Genomic DNA, 22,523 nt, shown 5'->3' on the forward strand with positions numbered 1-22,523 from the left:
CCATGATTCAGAGCATAAACGTTTATGATTGTTATATCTTCTTTGTCAATTGACCCTTTAATTAATGTATAGTGTCCTTCTTTGTCTCTTATGATGTCTTCATATTTAAAGTCTGTGTGTCAGATATTAGTATAGCTACTCTTGCTTTCCTTGGGTTCCAACTTCCATGGGAAATCTTCCATCCTTTCACTTTCAGTCTATTTGTACACTTGTGTCTAAGATTAGTCTTTTGTAAGCAGTATATAGCTGGATTGTGTTTCATAATCCATTCTGCTAATCTATATCTTTTAATTGGTAAATTTAGCCCACTATCATTCAAAGTCATTACTGAAAAGGAGTTTCTTGATTCCACCATCTTATATTTTTATTTTATATGTCAGATCTATATATTCTTTTCCCTCTTTCTCCTTGTATTCTTTAAATTACCCTTAGTGGTACTCCTCAGTTCTGTTCCCTCCTCCAGACTTCTCTCTCCTGTCTTTTTTTTTTTCCAGACCTGTTTGTGAAAACTTTAATCTCTCCCTCAGTTTTGAAGGACAACTAGGCTGACTACAGTATACTTGGCTGAAAGTCTTTCTCTTTCAGGATCTTAAATATATCATACCACTGCTTTCTCACCTCGAGGGTGCTACTTGAGTAGTCTGAGCTCATTTTATTTGGTTTTCCTTGTATGTAGTAGATTGTTTTTCTCTTGCCACTTCCAGGATTTTCTGCTTCTCTTCAACATTTGACAGACTGATTAGTGTGTGCCTTGTGGAAGGCTTATTTGCATTTATTCTGTTTGGAGTTCTTTGGGCTTCTTTGCCTTGTAGATTTATGTCCTTTATGAACGTTGGGAAGTTTTCCCCCGTTATATCCTCAACTACTCTTCCTAACTCTTTATTCCTCTCTTCTCCTTATGAGACACCAATGATTCTTATATTTGTGCACTTTGTTTTGTCTATCATTTCCCTGAGATCAAATTCAATTTTTCCCATCTTTTTTGCCATTTGTTGTTTTGCGTCTTCAAAGTCAGTTATCCTGTCCTCTATATCATTTATTCTTTCTTCCATCCCTTCAAGTCTGGTGTTCTGTGCTCTAATATGTTTTTTATTTGATCAGCAGAGTTTTTAATCTCTGTGATATCCACTATTTTTCTATTTATTCTTTCAAATTCCTCTTTATGCTCGTCTACTGTCTTCTTGATCTCCTTTATGTCATTTGCTATCCCACTTATTTCGTTAGGTAGAGTTGTATGAACATCTTTGATTAGTTGTTCCAACATCTGTGTCTCCTTTTGTGTTTTAATTTGGTCATTAGGCAGGGCTATATCTGTCTGCATTGTGATATGCTTAGTGATCTTCTGCTGTCTTCATTGTCTGTAAATATCTTGATTTATTAACTTTGGGAGTTAATTTCTTTCAGTAGTCTAAGGCCTTTTGTTTGCAAGATGATTGTATTGCAGGGAGCAGGGTACAGGTGGGCACTCAGTGTGGTGACTTGTTTCAGGGCAGGTATAGGTGTAGTTTGGGGATGTTACACTAATGCTTGTGAACGTTGGCACCCAGCAGCCAGGGATAATGTAGCTGTGTGGTTGTACTGGTCTGAGGGATGTAACCCTGGTGTGTTCTGGTCTAAGGCATGGGACCCTTTGGGCGCATGCACAGAGCTGTGGCAGCATGTCGGCATTATGCCTTCATGGATTGGGGGCAGATGTGGCCCGGCTGCACAGGTCAGCACTTTCTCAGCTGGAAGTGTGGCTGAGGGTCGTGTGCATGTGCAGTTCTAGACTGTTGTAAAGTGCAGTTCTCCAGGCTGAATGATGTGAGTGGGGGCCCATGCACATATGTGTGCCTAGGAGTGCCATAAACTGATTCCCAGAGGTCAGAGGTGAAGGGGTGAGGCTGTATGACATTATGGATGGGGGCAGGTGTAGCCTGGATATGGAGGTCAGTGCCTGTCATTTCATGCACTGGCAACAGCCAGCAGGGAACAGAGAACAGGGAGGGGGATGAAGTGCTTAGGAGGCGTGCAGTGGGGGTGGGTTGGGCTGAACTTGGTGTAGGGATGCAAGGCCTGTACGTATACTGGGAGCTGGTGGGGTGGAGACACCTGGAGCACAGAGAATGGGAGCGAATGATGAGGTTTGGGTGCTTGGAGTGTGGGGTGAGTCACCAGTTACAGGGCTGTGCTGGTGAGGGTAGCAACCCTAAGGAACAGGACCTGGCTTACTTCCTAGTCCCCAGTTCCCATCCATGCACTTCCGTGGGCTCCTCAGCTCTATGCCTCTGTGCCAGGCTCCAGCTTTCTGCCTCTCTGTTCCTTGGCTTCTGCAATCAGGTTGCCCGATGAGGTGCAGAAGGCTCGCCCAGGTCAGCCACACTCCTGAATTGCTGTCTCAGTTACCCTCCTGTCCTTTCTCTAACTTTCCATGGAGCAGGGCTAATCTCCTATTTGGCCATCCTCCAAGAAATCTTTCTACCTGTTTTTAATGTTTTTATGGTTAGCTCAGCTGAACAACCCTATATTTGGTTTGCTTAGTTTCTATGCAGCAGGAGAAAGACATACAGAAATTGATTATTTTTATAATACTGGTATTTAGTTTCTCATCTCCTTTGCCTACATTTTAAACTTTGCCATGGTAAATTTTGGTCTTTAGAAATATGAGTAAGCCCCTTTGTTGCTGTCACTTACATTTTAATGGTGTTGATGTAAGAAATGAAATTGCCTTTTCTTCAGTAGAAATGATTTAAAAAATCATTAGAATTCCAGGTTTGGTTTTAAGATTTTGGGGACTATCTGAAATTGTTCCTTTATCAGGTAGTATTGGGTTAATCTCCCAGAATGTTAAATCTTTAGTGACAAATTTTTGAAAAGAAATGTGACTCAAGTCATCCATCTCAGTTTAAGATGTTAGAATACAAAGACTATGAATGAAAGTTTACACATTATCTGATAGGGTGCTCACTTCAGAGGCATATATACTGAAATAGCGTTGATACAGAGAAGATTAGCATGGCCCCTGCATAAGTATGGCACACAGTTATCTGATAAGATATTGTTTTATCAGAAGTCTCCATCTCTTTATGTCTTTTATTTTTATTATTTATTTATTTTATTTGTATATCATCAAAATCAATATTTTTTACATGTGAAAAATACATACAAACAAAAAAATGATCAATTTCAAAGCACATCACAACAATTAATTGTAGAACATATTTCAGAGTTTTGTATAGGTTACAATTTCACATTTTTAGGTTTTTACTACTAGCTGATCCAAGACCCCAGGGATTAAAAGAACTATCAATATAATGATTCAGCAATCATACTCATTTGTTAAACCCTACCTTCTCTGTATAACCCCACCATCATCTTTCTCCCACTTTTTAGGGATATTTGGGCTATGCCCATTCTAATTTTCTCATGTTGGATGGGGCTGTCAATAAGATGGGATACAGGGATGGAAATAGTTGATGTGTTAGAGTGACTGACATCTCTGCATTTTAGCATGTATCTGGCCTAGGGACACATCTAGAGGTTGTACATATCTGGAAAGTCACCCCAGTGCATGAAACCTTTGTAGAATCTGATATAATGCCCTAGGTGTTCTTTCAGGTTGGCAAGAATGGTTTTGGTTGAAGTTTGCAAAGCTATGATTAGGTAGCAATGTCTAACTGAAGTTTGCATAAGCATGACCTCTAGAGTAGGCTCTCAACTCTATTTGAATTTTCTCAGCTGCTGATGCCTTATTTGTTTCACTTATTTTCCCCCTTTTGGTCAGGATGGCATTGTTGATTACAAGGTGCAAGGGCCAGGCTCAATCCTGGGAGTCATCACCCATGCTGCCTGGGAGAATTTCACCCTTGGATATCAAATCCCACGTAGGAGGGAGGGCAATGGTTTCACTTGGAGAGTGGGCTTAAAGAGAGGAAGGCCACATCTGAGCAATGAAAAAGATCCTCTGGACATGACACTTAGCATACCTATAGGAAGTCTAAGTTTCTCTGCTACATACATAAGAGTCATAAAAGCAAGCCTCAAGATAAAGGGCTTAACCTATTGATTTGGGTGTCCTTAGTGTCTGAAGCAGTATCAGAGTTTCCCTGGTGGTAAAGTTAAATAGTTACATATTTTTCTCCCATCTCTCAAGGGACTTTGCCATTACTTTCTGATAATCTATTTAATATACTCTGGGATGTACACAGGCATTACATTATGCTATACAAGATTAAAGGCCCTCATCCTATTCTGGGCTCCCTGTGTTTGGATTGTTTAAATGATCCATCCAGACAGGTTGAGTGATATTATGTCCTACAGAGAGGTTCTGGACAAAGTAAACCATTCTTCCTTTGGTCACAAAAAGTAAATGAAGTTCTAAAACACAGACAATGTCTTCTTTACTCCTGTATTCTGAATACCTTAATCCTGACCTAATCAGCTTTGTTGTTATCTCTAAATACCAGGTTACACCTCTATAAAACAGCCATCAAAATCAAGAAAAAAACATTACAGCTCCAGGCTAAATGTGACTGCTATAAGAGCTTACAATCTTGGCCCCTGTTTTCCTATAAGTGTTTTCTAAATGAAATCATAAAATACTTGCTCTTTTCTTTCTGGCGTATTTTGCCTCACCAAATGTCCCACAGGTTCATTTACAGCATTACATGTCTCAAAACTTCATTCCTTTTTGAAGCAGCACAATATTCGATCATATGTACACAAGAATCTACTTCTCATTCAGGGCATCCTTCAGCCACCTCCACCTACTGGGCATCATGTATAATGTCCAAAGTCAACAGTGCACCAACACTCTCAATTTTAGATAATTTAATTGTTTCCAGAAGAAAGATAACCAATAAACACACCCTCACTAAATAGAAAATCCCAACCTCCCCTTAACACTTGTCCCTCCCCCCCATTATTACCCCTAGTATTGCTGTGGTACTGTTGATGTTTTCCTATTAAAATAGTCCATCACCGCATACGATAACAGCTTTCTCCCTTAATCTGGAAATTTATACACTCTTTGTACTAGATTCATAATATTGCAGTAATTCATGCAAGAAGTTATTTATATTTGCAGTGTTAATCTGTGGGACACATGAGTCCATAAAACCCCCTTCAATCATGTTCACCATCAATATGTAATATTATTTATAGACCCACTAGTGAACTACCTTCACTTCTATCTATTCCCTTACAATTAAGTTCAACCTCATTAGCTAATTGTTCCCCATCTCAAGCTTCCATGTATCACTTGGTCCCCTATATTCTGTACTATAACCTCTGATTTTGCATTTACCATGGTTATAAAAGTGGAATTATACAGTATCTATCATTTTGTGTCTGGCTTATTTCACTCAGCATTATGTCCTCAAGGCTCATCCATTTTGTCATGCACTTCAGGATATCATTTCATCTTACTGTTGCATAATATTCCATCGCATGTGTATACCACATTTTGTTAATTCACTCATTTGTTGATGGACACATGGACTCTTTCCATATTTTGGTAATTGAGAATAATGATGCTATGAACATCGGTATGCAAATGTCTGTTTGTGTCTCTGCTTTCAGCTCTTCTAGGTATATACTGAAGATCTTAGGGTAACTCTATATTTAATTTTCTAAGAAACAGCCAGGCTGCCTTCCATAGTGACTGTACATTATACATTCCTACCAGCAATGCATAAGTGTCCCAATTTCTCCATATCTTCTCCAACAGTTGTAGTATCCTAATTGTTTAATAGCCACCATTTGCGTGTGTGAGGTGATATCTCATTGTAATCTTGATCTGTATTTCCTTTTTAGCTAATGAAAACGACCATCTCTTCATCTGCCTTTTAACCATCTGTGTATGCTCTTCAAGAAAACATGTAATCATATATTTGGTCCATTTTTTATTTGTCTTGTTTGTTCTTTTGTTGTTGAGCTATATGATTTCTTTATGTATACAGGATATCAAACCTTCATCCAATGTGTGATTTCCAAATATTTTCTCCCATTGAGTTGGCTGCCTCTTCACTTTTTTTAACAAAGACTTTTGAGGCACAGAAGTATTTGATTTTGAGGAGTTCCCATATATCTATTTTTTCTTGTGTTGTTTGTGCTTTAGATGTAAAGTTCAGGAAACTTCCTCTTCTTACTAGGTCTTGAAGAGGTTTCCCTACGTTTTCTTCCAAAAGTTTTAGGTTACTGGGTCTTACATTTAGTTGTTTAATTCACTTTGAGTTAATTTTTGTATATGGTGTAAGGTAAGGGTCCTCTTTCATTCTTCTGGCTATTGATATCCAGTTTTCTTATGCCCACTTATTGAAAAGACTATTTTGCCCCAATTCAGTGGATTTTGGGGCCTTGTTTAAAATCAGCTGATCATAGATTTGGTGGTCTATTTCTGCACTCTCAATTTGATTCCATTGGTCAATACTTCTATCTTTGTGCCAGTACCATGCTGTTTTGACCACTATGGCATTATAATAAGTTTTAAAATCAGGCAGGGTTAATGTTCCCGTTTCATTCTTCTTTTTAGGATGCTTTCCGCTATTCATGGTCTCCCTTCCAGATGAATTTGGTAACTAGCTTTTTCAAGTCTTCAAAGTAGGTTGTTGGAATTTTTATTCATAGTGCATTGAATCTATAGATTAATTTGGGTAGAATTGACATCTTAACTACATTTAACCTTCCTATCCATGAGCAGGGCATGTCTTTCCATCTATTTAGATTTTCTTTGATTTCTTTAGCAATGTTATGCAGTTCTCTGTGCACAGATCCCTTACATCTTTAGTTAAGCTATTCCTAGATACCTGATTCTTTTAGTTGCTATTTCGAAAGGAATTCTTCCTTAATTGACTCCTCAGTTTGGTCATTGCTTGTGTACAGAAACATTACTGATTTTTCCACATTAATTTTATAACCTGCCATCTTGCTGAATTTGCTTATTAGCTCAAGTAACTTTGTTGTAGATTTCTCAGGGTTTTCAAGTATAGTATCATGTCATCTGCAAATAATGAAAGTTTTACTTTTTCCTTTCCAATTTGGATGACTTTTATTTCTTTTTCCCATGTAATTTCTCTAGCTAGAACTTCTAGGACAATGTTCAGTTGTAGTGGTGACAGAGGGCTTATTTGTCTCATTCCCGATCTTTGGGGAAAAGCTTTCAGCCTCTCAACATTCAATGCAATGCTGACTATGCGTTTTTCATATATGCCCTTTATGATATTTAGGAAGTTATCTTTGATTCCTATGTTTTGAAGTGTTTTTCACAGAAAAGGATGTTGAATTTTCTTGAATGCATGCATTTTAGCATCAATTGAGATGATCATATGATTTTTCCCTTTCGATTTGTCAATGTGCTTTATTACATTAATTGATCTTCTTGTGTTGGACCATCCTTGAATTCTTGGTAATGATCCCACTTGGTTGTGGTGTATAATCCTTTTATTGTGTTGTTGGATTGAATTTGTTCATATTTTGTTGAGAATTTTTGCATGTATGTTCATTAGGGCGATTAGTTTGTACTTTTCCTTTCCTTCTATCTCGTTCTTCTGTCTATAGAAGAGGGTGGTGTATTGAGATCTCCTACTATTATTGTTGAAACATCTATCAACCCCTTCGGTTTTGCCCATGTCTGTCTCATGTATTTTAGAGCTCCTAGATTGGAAGCATAAACATTTATGGTTGTGATTTCTTCTTGGTGAATTGTCCTTTTTATTAATATATAGGGTCCTTCTTTGTTCTTATGATGTCTTTACATTTAAAGCCTATTTTGTCCAATATTTGTATAGCTACTCCTACTTTCTTTTGGAAAACTTCACAACTTGAATGGAATACCTTTTTCCATCATTCCACTTTCAGTCTATTTGTATCTTTGGGTCTAAGATGAGTCTCTTGTAAGCAGCATATAGATGGATTATATTTCTTAATCCATTCTGCCAATCCGTAACTTTTAGTTGGTAAGTTTAGTCCGTTAACATTCAAAGTTATTATTGAAAATGCATTTCTCAAATTCATGAATTCACCATCTTATCCTTTGGATTTCATTTGTCAGATCTATATATTCTTTGTCCTCTTTCTCCTTTTATTCTTTAAGCTACCCTGATTGGCATTCTTCAATTCTGTGCCCTCCTCCAGATCTCCCTCTCCTGTCTTTTTCTTTTCAACTGGCAAAACTCCCCTTAGTATTTCTTGTAGGGTCAGCCTCTTGTTGACAAATTCCTTCAGGACTTGTCTGTGAACATTTTAATCTCTCCCTCACTTTTGAAGGACAATTTGGCTGGGTAAAGAATTCTTGGCTGGAAGTCTTTCTCTTTCAGGATCTTAAATATATCACATCACTGCCTTCTTGCCTCCATAGTGCCAGTTGAATAGTCTGAATTCAGCCTTATGTGATTTCCCTTGTATGTAGTAGATTGTTTTTCTTTTGCCACTTTTGGAATTTTCTGCTTCTCTTCAACATTTGACAGACTGATTAGTCTTGAGGAAGTCCTATTTGGAATTATTCTATTTGAAGTTCCTTGGGATTCTTCAATTTGCATATTTATGTTCTTTATAAGATTTGGGAAGTTTTCCCCCATTATATTCTGAACTTATCTTCCTAGCCGTTTACTATTCTCTTCTCCTTCAGGGACACCAATGATTCTTGTATTTTTGCACATTGTTTTGTCCATAATTTCCCTGAGATCCAGTTAAAATTTATCCATCTTTTTTTGCTATGTGCTTTTTTAAAAAACTTTTTTATTGTATAATATAACATATAAATAAAACAAAGAAGAAAAAAAGCAACAGTTTTCAAAGCACTTTTCAACAAGTAGTTACAGGAGAGATCCTAGAGTTTGTCATGGGCTACCATACCATCATCTCAGGTTTTTCCTTCTAGCTGCCCCAGAATATGGGAAGCTAGAGGGAATAATTTTTTTATCATCACAATGGCTTTTTTTTCTTTTTTGTGAAAAATAACAGATATACAAAAAAGCAGTAAATTTCAAAGCACAGCACAATTAGTTGTAGAACAGATTTCAGAGTTTGGTATGGTTACAATTTCACAATTTTAGGTTTTTACTTCTAGCTGCTCTAAGATACTGGAGACGAAAGGAAATATCAATTTAATGATTCAGTAGTCATATTCATTTGTTAACCCCTATCTTCTCTATATAACTCCACTATCATCTTTGATTTTTCTATCCCAGTCTTTGGCAATATTTTGGCTATGCCCATTCTTTTTCATGTTGGAAGTGGTTTTCAGCAATATAGGGTAAGGAGATGGAACTAGCTGTTGTTCTAGAGAGACTGAGCCCTCTAGGTTTCAGGACTTATCTGGTCCAGGGACCTATCTGGAGGTTGTAGGTATCTGGAGAGTTACCCTAGTGTATGGAACATTTCTAGAATCTTATATATTGCCCTAGATATTCTTCAGGATTATCTGGAATGGTTCTGGTTGGGGGTTGGCAAGTTATGATAGGTAGCAATGTGTAACTGAAGTTTGCATAAGAGTGACCTCCATAGTAACCTCTTGTCTCTATTTGAACTCTCTCAGCCACTGATACTTTATTATTTACACTTCTTTTCCCCCTTTTGGTCAGGATGGAATCGTTGATCCCAGGGTTTCAGGGCCATTTTCTGTTTTGAGGGTTAAAATCTGTTGTCCTGTCCTCTAGTTTGCTTATTCTTTGTTCTGCCACATCAAATCTGCTGTTATGTGTCTCTAGTATATATTTTATTTGGTCTACAGTATTGTTACTCTCTGTGATATGTGCTATTTTTCTAGTCATTCTTTCAAACTCCTCTTTGTACTCTTCTAGTGTCTTCTTGATCTACTTTATGTCATTAGCCATCCCATTTATTTTATTTAGTAGAGTTATATGAACATCCTTGGTTTGTTGTTCTAAAGTCTGTGTCTCATCTGGCATTTTAAGCTGACTATTAGGCTGGGCTATATCTGTCTGCATAATGATATGCTTAGTGATCTTCCATTGTCTTCGCAGCATGTAAATATCTCTATTGGTTTGCTTTGGAAATTGATTTCCTTCAGTAGTCTAAAGCTTTGTATTTGCGGGATAGATGTGGAGCAGGAAGCAAGATGCGGGGTGTGACACAATGAAACATGTTGTGTCTAAACACATGTTTAGTGCATAAACATGCAGGTGTCTGTCGGTAGGGAGGATGTGGCTGTGCAGGTGCGTCAGTCTGGGGGGCAGGGCTTTGGTGTGTCCTGATATAGGGGGATGGCCCTTTGTGTGCATGTGTGCAGCGCTCAGGGACAACAGCCAGCACTGTGCCATTGCCCCTGAGGGGCTCGAGATGGGTGTGACTCGGCTGTGCAGGTCAGCACTTCCCTAGATCTGGGGAGCATGTCTGGGTGCCATGCACGTGCATGGATTTGGGAGGACCATAAACTGATGTACACATAGTGCAGAGCTTTGGGGAATGGGGTGGGGCTTCATGACTGTATGGGCTGTGGGCATGTGTATCCTGAGTATGAAGGTGAGTGCCTGCAGCCTTTATGCACTGGCAACCACTTGCCACAGGCTGGGAGGTGAAAGTGGGTCTTGGGAAGGTTTAGGTGAGACTGCATTTGTGCAGGAGATGTGGGTTGGGCTGGGTAAGTGTACATGCACTTGGGGAACGGGTGAGGGGCAGGTATGCATGGGGTGGGGTATAGTGGGGTAGGGGCACTTGCAGCATGGGGAAGGGGATGGTTGACTGCATTCAGCTGCGTGGGGTGTGTGGTGGGCTGCGGGTCATGGGGCTGCACCAGTGAGAGTAGCACATTCAAGGAATGTGGACTGGCTTACCTCTTAGCCCCTGTTTCCTTGTCTGTGCACTCTTGAGAGCTCCTGTCTTCATTTGGAAAGGGGCACGTTAGGCTGTCTGCACCAGCTAGATGATCTCTGGTTCTCTGCATCTCAGTTCTTCAGCATTTGCAACCAGGACCTCCCTTCTCTAAGGAAAGACTGCTGGCATCTGGGGTTCCTCTCCAGATATGTCACATGGGAAAGCACACAGCAATGTCTGCTATTCCTTCTCTTCTGGATTCCAGTTTCAAAATGGCTCTCTCTCTTCAAAAAAGTCTCTCAGCATTTCTTCCTCAGCTTCTCTCAGCTCTGAGCTCTCTCTGGCTATGCACTGTTGAGGGCCCCAAGCCTCCATTTAAAATGGGGTGCTTTAGGCTAGTCATATGGTTTGCACTAGCCATATGGTTTCCAGTTCTCTGCATCTTAGTTCTTCCGTTTTTGCAACTATGGCATTCCTATATGGTGCAGAAGACCCTCTCAGGTCATTTACACCCTGGAATCCCTGTCTCAATTGTTTTTTTGTTACTTCTTGTTAGCTGTTCCTCGGAGCAAGGATGAACTCGATCTATCCTATTCTGCCATCTTCTCTGATAGGACCTTGAAGGAGAAGGTTCAATGTAAAAAACCTCATAATTTTTGTTTAGTAAATGAAGAAAACATGGTAGGAGGTATCAGGTTTTATAACAGGTAACTGAGTGAACTTCAAACCCAATTCATAGATATTCTGTTTGCATATGGTATAGCCTTGGTCCACACAGAGTTTTTCAAATATTTAAAGGAACTATAATTAGAAATTTTAGAACTAAAATTAATAACCCTAAAGTCCTAGACTTTCTTCTTATTCAAAAAGTTAAATTTTATAAAAGCTCATTAGCTTTTAAGTTTACTAAAGTAAGCAGAATGCAACTTCAAAAACAAAAATATACTTGTCTATGTCACAAAGAAAAACATACACAAGTGATGTGTTAAATTATAACCATGCTCTATACTTCTTGCTCTGACTTATTTTATAGTATAAAGTTCATGCATTTGTGGGGAGAAAACAATTTGTTTTTTCCTCCTCTGGTGGTGCAAGGAGTTAGTCTGTTATGCCAAGATCTAAGAGTCCTTTGATAGTTTTATACTATAATTTATAGTATAATGCCAAAGTGGAGCAAAATATTCCAGCTACAAATTATAATTTTGGTCATTATGAAGCTTGATCTCTTGGTTTTCTATAACATTAAAACCTCTAAATAGGTGTTAGTTTCTCAAGAGTGTAATATTATTGCTGACCTTTCCTATTAAGAAAAAATGTTTACTTTATCACCATCCCTTGCCTTGCATTGTGCACTATATTTCATTGTCACTCATGCTCCTTGGGTTTCTTTTTGGTTTATTAAGAATCCAAATGTTTCATTTTGCTAAACCTGCCAGAATGTAATATAATAGAAATGAGTTGGCTTTTATAAAGGGGATTTATTAAGCTACAAATTTAGAGATCTAAGACCTAAAAAATATCCAAACTAAGGCATCCAGAGAAAGATACCCTGATTCCATAGAAAGACTGATCATATCATGTCCAAGGTTTCTCGGTCACATGAGAAGGCACATGGCTGGCATCTTCTGGTCCTTTTCCTTGTTCCATTACTTCCATGTCCTGATTCCAGTGGCTCCCTCTCTAAGCAACTGTGGGTCTCACTTAGCTTCTCTGGGGTGAAACTCTGGGCTTCATCTTTTAGCTTAGCATCTCCCATGGTCAGAGATTTCTTCTGTTTAGATTCTGGCTATTTTTGTGAGTCCTTGCTTAACACTCAGTCTATTTCTGTCTCTATCTTCAAACATTTGTGTTTGAACTATCTTTCTCTTTGGGGGCTCTTTTAAGGACTCCAGTAAACTAATTATTACTCACCTTGAATGGGCAGAGTCACAGCTCCATCTAATCAAATGGCCACATCCAAAACTGTATATATCACATCTTCATGGAAACTATCTAACCAAGTGGTCAAACCTAGAATTGAGTGTGTCACATCTCCATGGAAACGACCCAATCAAGAGGTCCCACCCTAAAATACTGAATAAGGTTTAAAAGAACATGACTTTTCTGGGTACATAACAGTTTAAAGCCAGCAACTCTTGAAAGTTGTCAAAAGTTTTACGCTTATAACAAAAATTAAATCTGATCCAACATATTAGGTACTAGCCAGTACTTCCTCTGATAAAGGATTAGTAGAAGTCAGTTACATTATTTGAAAATAAAATTTAGTCTCTCCTTAGCTATTTTATGCTTTTTATAGAGGCCAAGTTACCATCATGAAATATTTTTGTAGGTATGAATGCTTATATTTGGTCCGGGAACAATGCATTTTAGATTGGCTTGAATTACTAGTACCTTATTTAAAGCAAAGGAAAAAACAACTGAACTTGAATTTGCTGCCTTTAGAACAATATGTGAAAATATGATGCAAAGGTAGTTTTCATTTTCCTGTCGAGTTATTTTAAATATTACTGTACAGAGATATTATTAGTGCCTTTTTTAAAAACCTTAAAAATCACACCAAAAGTCTGGCACAATTGACTCAATATGTTTAAGTGCATCAAACAACAAAATATCTTTGGTATATTAAATCACTTTTAAGCATCTGTGATTTAATGCATGAACTTTATACCATATAAAGTTTTAACTTTGGTACAATTAAATTAAAACTGAGTACTAATATGTTGTATAAACAAAAAAGAATATGCTTTGTTGGATGAAAAATTTCCATGCTTGAAAGTAACTGCTAATTTGGTTGCAGTCATTCTTTTTTAGTTCTTAAAGCTTGTTTGTTGTTTTTTAAAACAGGACACAACTTAAAATCCCTTTTGCATCAAGGTTTATTTAAAACATTTATACAATGCATCACAAAACAAAAGTTTTTATTTAATGAGGAGGTTCTTTACACTGTACATTTTTTTAAAAAAACGTGGGCATACACCGGGAATCAAACCCGGGTCTCTGGCATGGCAGGTGAGAACTCTGCCATTGAATCACCATTGCCTGCCCTACACTGTACTTTTGATGCTCATCTTTTGAAATGTTTATGTTTAGATCTATTCTGAAGCAGTTCACTTTTAAAAATAAAATGTTACAGGTTTCACCTGGAAAAAAAATACTATTATTAACACTTTATATCACCGTGGTATTTTTGTTATAATTTATGAAAGAACATTTTTATAATTGTATTACTAACTATAGACCATTGTTTAAAATAGAGCTCAATGTGATTTGCAGCCATATGCTCTACCTTAATTTTTATTCTAATAACATATATACAACCTAAAATTAGCCCTTTTAACCACATTCACATGTATAAATCAGTATTGTTAATTACACTAACAATATTGTGCTATCATAATCACTAACCATTTCCAAAACTTTACAACCAGTTAAATAGAAATTTAGTACAAATTAAGCTACTGCATTCACTACCATCAATCTACCCATGGTAACCTGTATTCTATATTTTAATACTATGACTTTACTTCCTCTAATAATTTCATATCAGTGATATCATAAAATATTTGTTCTTTTCTGTCTGGCATATTTCACTCAACATAATGTCTTAAAGGTTCATCCATGTTGCTGCATGAACCAGAAATTCATTCCATTTTTAGTGCTGAATAATATTCCATTCTATGTCTATATCACATTTTGTTTATCCATCCATTGGTTGATGAACACTTGGGTTGCTTCCATATTTTGGGAACTGTGAATCACGCTGCTTTGAACATCAGTGTTGCAAATATCTGGTTAAGTTCCAGCTTTCAGTTATTTTGCATATATACCTAGTAGAGGGATTGTCCAATCATACAGTAATTCTATACTTAGCTTTCTGAAGAACTGCTAAACTGTCTTCCATAAAGTCTGCACCATTTTACATTTCCACCAGGAAGAAATGAGTGTTCCTGTTTCTCAACATCCACTCCAATACTTGTAGTTTTCTGTTTTTCTTAATAGTCATCATTCTAGTGGGTATGAAATGGTATCTAATTGTAGTTTTGCTTTGAATTTCCCTGATAGCTAGTAATGTTGAACATCTTTTCATGTGCTTTTTAGCCATGAGTATATCTTCTTTGGATAAAGGTCTATATAAGTCTTTTGCACATTTTTAAAATGGGTTGTTTGTCTTTTTATTGCTAAGTTGTAGGATTTCTTTATATATTCTGGATATTAAACCTTTATCAGATATGTGGTTTCCAAACACTTTCCCTCATTGAGAAGTTTACCATTTCACTTCCTTGGCAAAATGCTTTGATGCACAAAACTTTTTAAATTTGAGGATATCCCATTTATCTTTTATTTTCATTGTTGTTCTTTGGGTGTAAAGTCTAAGAAACTATTGCCTACCACAAGATCTTGCAGATACTTTCTTACATTTTCTTCTGGGAATTTTATGGTCTTGGTTTTTATATTTATGTCTTTGACTCATTTTGTTAGTTTTTGTATATTGTGCGAGATAGGTGTCCTCTTTCACTCTTTTGCATATGGATATCTAGTTCTACCAGAACCATTTGTTGAAGAGACTATTCTTTCCCAGTTGAGTGGACTTGGCAGCCTTGTCAAAAATCAATTGACCATAGATGTGAGGACTTTTTCTGAACTCTCTATTCAATTCCATGGGTCAATATATCTATCCTTGCACCAGTGCCATGCTGTTTTGACCACTGTAGCTCTGTAATAAGCTTCAAAGTCAGGAAGTGTGAGTCCTCCAACTTTGTTCTTTTACAAGATTTTTTTGGCTATTCAAAGCTCATTACACTTCCAAATAAATCTGATTATTGACTTTTCCATTTCTGAAAAATAGGTTTTCATAATTGTGATAGAGATTGCATTGAATCTATAAATTATTTGGGGGAGAATTGACATCTTTTTTCCAGTTCCAGGAATAAAATTATTTACTTTAATTATTGTAGAGAAAATGTCACCTCAAGTGCTTGTGGGTTACAAAAAAACTGCCATGTTAGAGAGACCTGTGACTTCCTCAGCAGCTGCAGGTCTCAGCTACTGACATTCCATATTCCTAGTGTGTGTAGATGGGGAGTGTGCAGAGCCTCTGGGACCACTGTCTTCTGGAAAAAGAGTTTTCACAAAGCCCAAGCCCCAAATGAAGTACAGAGCACTTAACTCTTCCTCAGAGTGATGAGGGATTGAAAAAAAGTCTCCATCCAAACTGAATGTGGACAAAGTGAGTGTTTATATGGGATCAGGTGGAGCAACAGTTAGGGCTAGTTTGATATGTTGACCTGGCTACACTAGTTTGGCAATTCTTCATTCACATGCTGGTATGGGTGTTGCTGGGGATGAATTCTGTAGGTGTGGCAGACACTTCTGACCAGGTGACTCCAGGTAATGTACACCTGCTCCCCATCAGTTGAATGCCTTCCATGCAGAACCAGGAATTACCATTTAGGTAACATCTGGCTGAAAAAGAAGGACCTTAACCTGGTCTGGCTGAAGTCTTTGTAAGTGGAGGAGATGCTGATGCAGACATAGGTAGAGACCAGAGGAGGATCCCTAAGAGGTCATGGGCTGGAGGCAGAGGTGAACCAGCACCAAGAGGAAGGCTCCAGTCTTCAGAAAAAACAGGGCCATCAGACACCTGACCTGGGACTTCTGGCCTCAAAATCTGGGATGTGTAAATCACTGCTGTAGAAAACCACCCATTCTGTGGCAATTGTCACTGCTGCCCTGGTGGTGGTGGCTGTTCTAAAAGGATTTAATTAAAATATTTCATTGAAAACAATCTTAAATAAACCTCTAGCCCAGCTGTCAAATGACTACACTGAGAAAAGATGCTTCCCAGGCTGAAGGATGGGAAGCAAAAGCCCACTTATTCAGCTTGGGTTTACAAACAGAAAATGACTTTACCAATTCCTGCTTGAATCAATCCTTCCTGTTGAATGTGTCTGCAACCTTGTGTAGAAAATTAAATGTGGCTCAAATACTATCACATATCCAGAAACTCAGAAAAGATATAGACTTTCCATCCCTAATTCTTTTAAGGAAAAAATACCCAGTAATAATGTCTTCTTATTTTGTACATGGAAAGGAAGGCAGTTGGAGTTCAACCCTTCATTTTACAAGGGAGAGAGCTGTTCCAGAGAGGCTGAAAACTCAGGAGCCCTTTCCTGGCCCCAGGGAGCTCACCTGAGGGCGGGGCAAGACAGAAGGGGTCCCAGTGAAGAGGCAAAAAGAAGAATAGAAGTGTGAGGCCCAGGGATGGGAGACAGCATTTCATGTTACTCACCTTCTCTTTGTCATTTGCTTTTCCAGCCACAGTAGAGTCCTTTAAACAGGGTTTCCTATATACAGAGAGATGTGCAACAATCACACAGATATCAGCTCCTTGGACATTTAGCCTGCACATACCCAAGAACTGGGGAAGGAAGGTGTTCCCATAGCACTACACTATGTACTGGTGGTATTTCTTCAGGATGTTGTGCATTTCGTCCATGTCTTCACTCGTGGTGGTCTTGAGGACGTACCTTTTGTTGTAGGACATGTGAAACAAGCCTCATTTCCAGCCTGGAGTCACTGGGGAGCGGCACACTACTGGTCAGGGTGTTCTGAAAACCTTGTCATCGATCTCAAACCTCTCTCGCAGATTAAAGAAAACCATGACAGCATTCCTTAAACTTGAAATGGTGCAACGTGTTTTCTTTGTTGAAAAGGATATTGTCCACCTTTTATCTTTGAATAGAACTTGAAGTCATCCCCAGCATCAACCTTACAGGGATTTGAACATGGCTCAGTTCATTGATTGAGTGGTTCATCTCCCACATCAGGATGCTGAGCAGTGGGTTACTGGCTGGGAACAGCTTCACTTTCTTAATGACAAGGTGCTTCTTCTTGGTCTTGGTGTTCCTGGCCAGGACAGAGGTGCCCAGGTTGCCGGGGGTCTCCATGGCCTCTGCTGCCATCTCCTCCAGTGCCGTGCTCCCAACACCAGGACCTGCCCTCTACAGTCTGATTTAGGAAGTCTCAGCCCTGCACCTGGACCCGGCACTGCCAGAGACTTCCACTGAGAATTGACATCTTGACATTATTTAGTCTTATGATTCATGAGCATGGAATGTTCTGCCATTTATTTAGCTCTTTGATTATTTTTAGCAAAGTTTTGTAGTTTTACATGTATATCTTTTGCATACTTGGTTAAATTTTTAAACACTTTTATTGAGAGATATTCACATCCCCTACAATCCATCCAAAGTGCACAATCAATAGCTTTCACTATAATTGCAGATTTATGCATTCATCACCAAAATCAATTTTAGAATATTTTCGTTACTCCAAGAAGAAAAGCATCATACCCCTTAGAGGTCAGCTATTGATCTGTCTATACTTCCCCAGTCCTACATAACCACTAATATAATTCTCTCTATAGATTTGTTTACATTTTATACAAATGGAATCATACAAAATATAGCACTTTGTGTCTGATTTCTTTCACTTAGCATGATACTTTTTAAAAATTATCGTGGGTTTTTTTTTTTTTTTGATGGGGTCTTCTGTGACCAGACACACATCACACATCAGCTTGGAAAGGCCAAGAACACAGCAGAGAATTGTAAGTAAATTTTTCCACACTTTGGGGGCAGGTGCTCTCCCTCCACTGTCACAGCAAGCTAGATTGGAGTTTCTCCCCAGTGGGAAACAGAGTCACCTCCTAGTAGGAGCAAGGGAAGGAGAACTCAACCAAGCTCCAGTTGCAGATTTGATTAACAAAGTCAGATGGTTGGATACAAACTCGAGCACAGATAAATATACAATGCAAACAAGAATGAAACAGGAAGCTCTATAGCACCCCTGCCCACATTAGGAAGGAGGCAGGGCTGACAAAAAAAGATACAGTTTCTGGAGTTAGCTGAGCTCAGAATACTGGAAAAGGGCTGTGCTCTAAGAAAAGGGGCACATAGAGCTGGGCAAAAACTCTGGCTTTTGATTGGTGAACCCAGAAGGCTGGGGACTGGCTCTGAGAAGTATTTCTTTTCTTTTCCTTTTTTTTGTTTTTAGCAACCCATTAAAAAAAGTAGCAGGCATTCTCACTGTTCAACCCTGCCTCAGGAAAGAGTAGAATTAAGGAATGACTGAGGGGAAAAATAAATATTCTGATGGGTGAAGGAGATACTTCCTGTATTAGCTGGTGTTCTCTAGAGAAACGGAACCAACAGGAATATATATAAACATGAGATTTATAAAAGTGTCTCATGCAACCTTGGGTATATAAGAATCCAAGATCTATAAGGCAGGCCACTATCTAGCAGCTCCAATGAAGGTCCTCAATGAACTCTCAGGAAAGGCTGGCTAGCTGAAGCAGAAAAGAGGGATTTTCTCTTCTGAATCCTTCCTAAAAAACCTTCTGGTGATTAGATTAAGCATCACTCATTGCATAAGACACTCCCCTTAGCTGATTGCAGATGTAATCAGCAGTGGATGCAGCCAACATACTCATGATTTAAGTCCATGAAATGTTCTCACCACAGCAGATATGCCAGTGCTTGCTTGACCAGACAATTGGGAACTATCATCTTGCCAAGTTGACACATGAACCTGACCATCAGAGTCCATCCCTTGTCAACTTGGCAGCTATACACATCACTTTAAACCATACTTAATCTCTAAATAGAAAACAATAACAGACACATATTTTCCTCACCTAACAATGCTCAACTGTCTTACATAGAACCAGAAATCTCTCCAGAATAGGGTACAAGTCCTTGGGTAATATTCACTCTTAAACTTGATACCCTACAACTTAAATATTATAACATGAACATAATAGCTTATGTCATATGATAAAGGGGATAAAATAAAAAGTAAAACAAAGATATGTTATTTATGTATAGATACATAGATATTAATTACAAAACAAGGAAGAAATATTCATGTCATTACAGTCTTCATTTCTGTAACTTATTATGTGGTCATATTTCATATATATCACTATCTTCTTCCACTACACATTGCATGTTCCCTTTACCCGCAGCAAGCACCTCAGCTGGCCATGGTTCTCTGCCTGTGGGGTGACCCAAACTTTCATTCCTGAAGTTTCTGAGCCATTGGTAGTCTTGCTTGGATTGGGTTATTGCAGTTTTCCATTGATTTTAATCACAGGGCAGTGTAGTACTAAGAGACACCCTCGGGGCTCTCCTATATTCTGGGAAAACTCTTCTCTACCTCCATTGTGTAGTTGCAGTCCTATTTCCCCCTGATAGTCAGAGTCAATCACCCAAGTTAGTAAAGTAATCCCCTTCCTGGCTTGTTGATCCAGGGGCATGAGTAGCCAAAAGTGACCAGGTGACAGTCTTAGATCCCAGTTTAATGGAATCATTGTTGTTTTTCCTGGTAGAAGCAGTCCCCGTTCTGGAACTAAAACCTGTACAGAACAGAGCTCAAGTTTGCAGGGATGGGAAGCAAAAATATTCCTAGTGGATCACTAGGGGTAATAGTGAGTGGTGACATTCCCATTTCCACCCCTTGATTCCTGGACCCACGAATCCTGGCTATAGGAGAAACAGCACTATAGAGTGGATGCTGATACAGAGCATACACACCCTCCTGGAGAACATCACCCCAGCCCTACAAGGTATTGCCACCTAGCTGGCACCATAAGTGAGTTTTCAAAAGACCATTCTGCCATACTATCAACCCAGCTGCCTCTGGATGATGGGGAACCATGGTAAGACTATAGAATTCCATGAGCATGTGCCCATTCCCACACTTCATTTGCTGTGAAGTGGGTTCCTTGATTGGAAGCAATTCTGTGTGGAATACCATGATGGTGGATAAGACATTCTGTAAATCCACAGATGGTAGTTTTTTCAGAAGCACTGCATGCAGGGAAAGCAAATCCATACCTGGAGGATGTGTCTATTCCAGTTAGAATAAATTGCTGCCCTTTCCATGGTGGAAAGTAATCAACTTACCAACATGTAACTGGCTGATCATCTCAAGAAATTGTGCCATATTGGGGGGTGAGTGTGTGTTTCTGCTGCTGGCAGATTGGGCACTCAGCAGTGGCTGTAGCTAGGTCAACCTTGGTGAGTGGAAGTCCATGTTTCTGAGTCCATGCATAACCTCCATCCCTACCACCATGAACACTTTGTTCATGTACTCATTGGGCAATGATAGAACTTGGTGCAGAAAGAGGCTGACTGGTATCCACAGAACAAGTAATCTTATCCACTTGATTATTAAAACCTTCCTCTGCTGAAATCACCCTCTGCTCTGTACTCACACGGGACGCAAATATCTTCATGTTTTTTGCCCACTCAAAAATGTCAATCTACATACCTCTTCCCCAGACCTCCTTGCCATCGATCTTTCAATCATGCTCCTTCCAAGTCCCTAACCATCCAGCCAAGCCATTAACAATAGCTCATGATTCAGTACACAAATGCACCTCTGGTCAGTTCTCCTTCCAAGAAAAATGCACAACCATGTGCACTGCTTGAAGTTCCACCCACTGGGAGGATTTCATCTCACCACTGTGTCTCAGGGACATCCCAGAAAGGGACTGCAGTTGTCCGCTTTTGGGTGGTACCTGAATATCATGCAGAACCATCTGTAAAACAAGCCTGAGCTTTCTCTTCCTCAGTCAATTCACTGTAAGGAACTCCCCAAGAAGCCATAGCTCTGGTCTGGAAAAGAGAAGGTAGTGTGGCAGTAGTGCAAACCATGGGCATTTGGGCCACTTCCTCATGTAACTTACTTGTGTCTTCAGGATTTGCTATGGCCCTATCTCATATATATCATTTCCATTTTCTCATGGAGTCCTGCTATGCATGCCCAACTTTATGGCCTGGTGGGTCAGGAAACCCCCAGCTCATGATAGGCGACTCACGGTAACTTGGTGGCCCATGGTTAAGTGTTCAGTCTCTACTAAGGGCCAGTAACAGACCAAAAGGTATTTCTCAAAAGGAGAGCAGTTATCTGTAGCAGTGGTAGCACTTTGCTCCAAAATCCTAAGGGTCTGAATTATGATTCTCTTATAGAGAACTGCCAAAGGCTCTAAACATTATCTCTATTTGCCTCTGAAACTTCCAGCACCATGGGATCTGCTGGATCATATGGTCCAGGTGGCAGAGCACCTTGCACAGCAGCCTGGACCTGTCACAGAACCTCCTTTTGTTCAGGTCCCCACACAAAACTAACTGTTCTTCTGGTCACTCACTAAATGGGCTGGAGTAGCACACCCAAATGAGGAATATGTCATCACCAAAATCCAGAGACCAACTACGCATTGTGCATCATTTTTGGTCATAGGAAGGGCCAGATTCAGGAACTTATCCTTCACCTTAGAAGGGATATCTGGACATGCCCCAAGCCACTGGACACCTAGAAGTGGAAGGTCCCTGTACTTTTGTGGGTTTATCTCCCATCCTCTGACATGCAAATGCCTTACTGATAAGTCTAGACTAGTTGCTTCTTCTTGCTCACTAGATCCAGTCAACATGATATCATCAATATAATGGGCAAGTGTGATGTATTATGGGAGGGAGAAATGATCAAGGTCCTTGTGGACAAGATTATGGCATAAGGTTGATATACCCCTGAGGTAGGACAGTGAAAGCATATTGCTGACTTGGCAGCTGAACGCAAACCGTTTCTGGGGATCCTTACTAACAGCTATTGAGAAAAAGCATTTGTCAGATCAGTAGCTGCATACAGGTACCAGGCAATGTGTTGATTTGCTCAAGCAATGATACCACATCTGGAACAGCAGCTAC

General features: G+C 39.2%; 1 non-coding gene and 1 pseudogene across 1 annotated transcript; one reads left to right on the top strand and one right to left on the bottom strand.

The window, feature by feature from the left end:
• Positions 1–1,944: 1,944 nt before the first annotated feature.
• Positions 1,945–17,699, bottom strand: LOC143671950 (phosphatidylinositol 5-phosphate 4-kinase type-2 alpha-like; annotated as a pseudogene).
• Positions 2,940–3,046, top strand: LOC143672309 (U6 spliceosomal RNA). The gene has a single exon (XR_013169774.1). It is a non-coding gene; the product is annotated as a U6 spliceosomal RNA (small nuclear RNA).
• Positions 17,700–22,523: the final 4,824 nt, after the last annotated feature.

Source organism: Tamandua tetradactyla, chromosome X (genome assembly GCF_023851605.1).
Source record: "Tamandua tetradactyla isolate mTamTet1 chromosome X, mTamTet1.pri, whole genome shotgun sequence".
Classification (NCBI taxonomy): domain Eukaryota; kingdom Metazoa; phylum Chordata; class Mammalia; order Pilosa; family Myrmecophagidae; genus Tamandua; species Tamandua tetradactyla.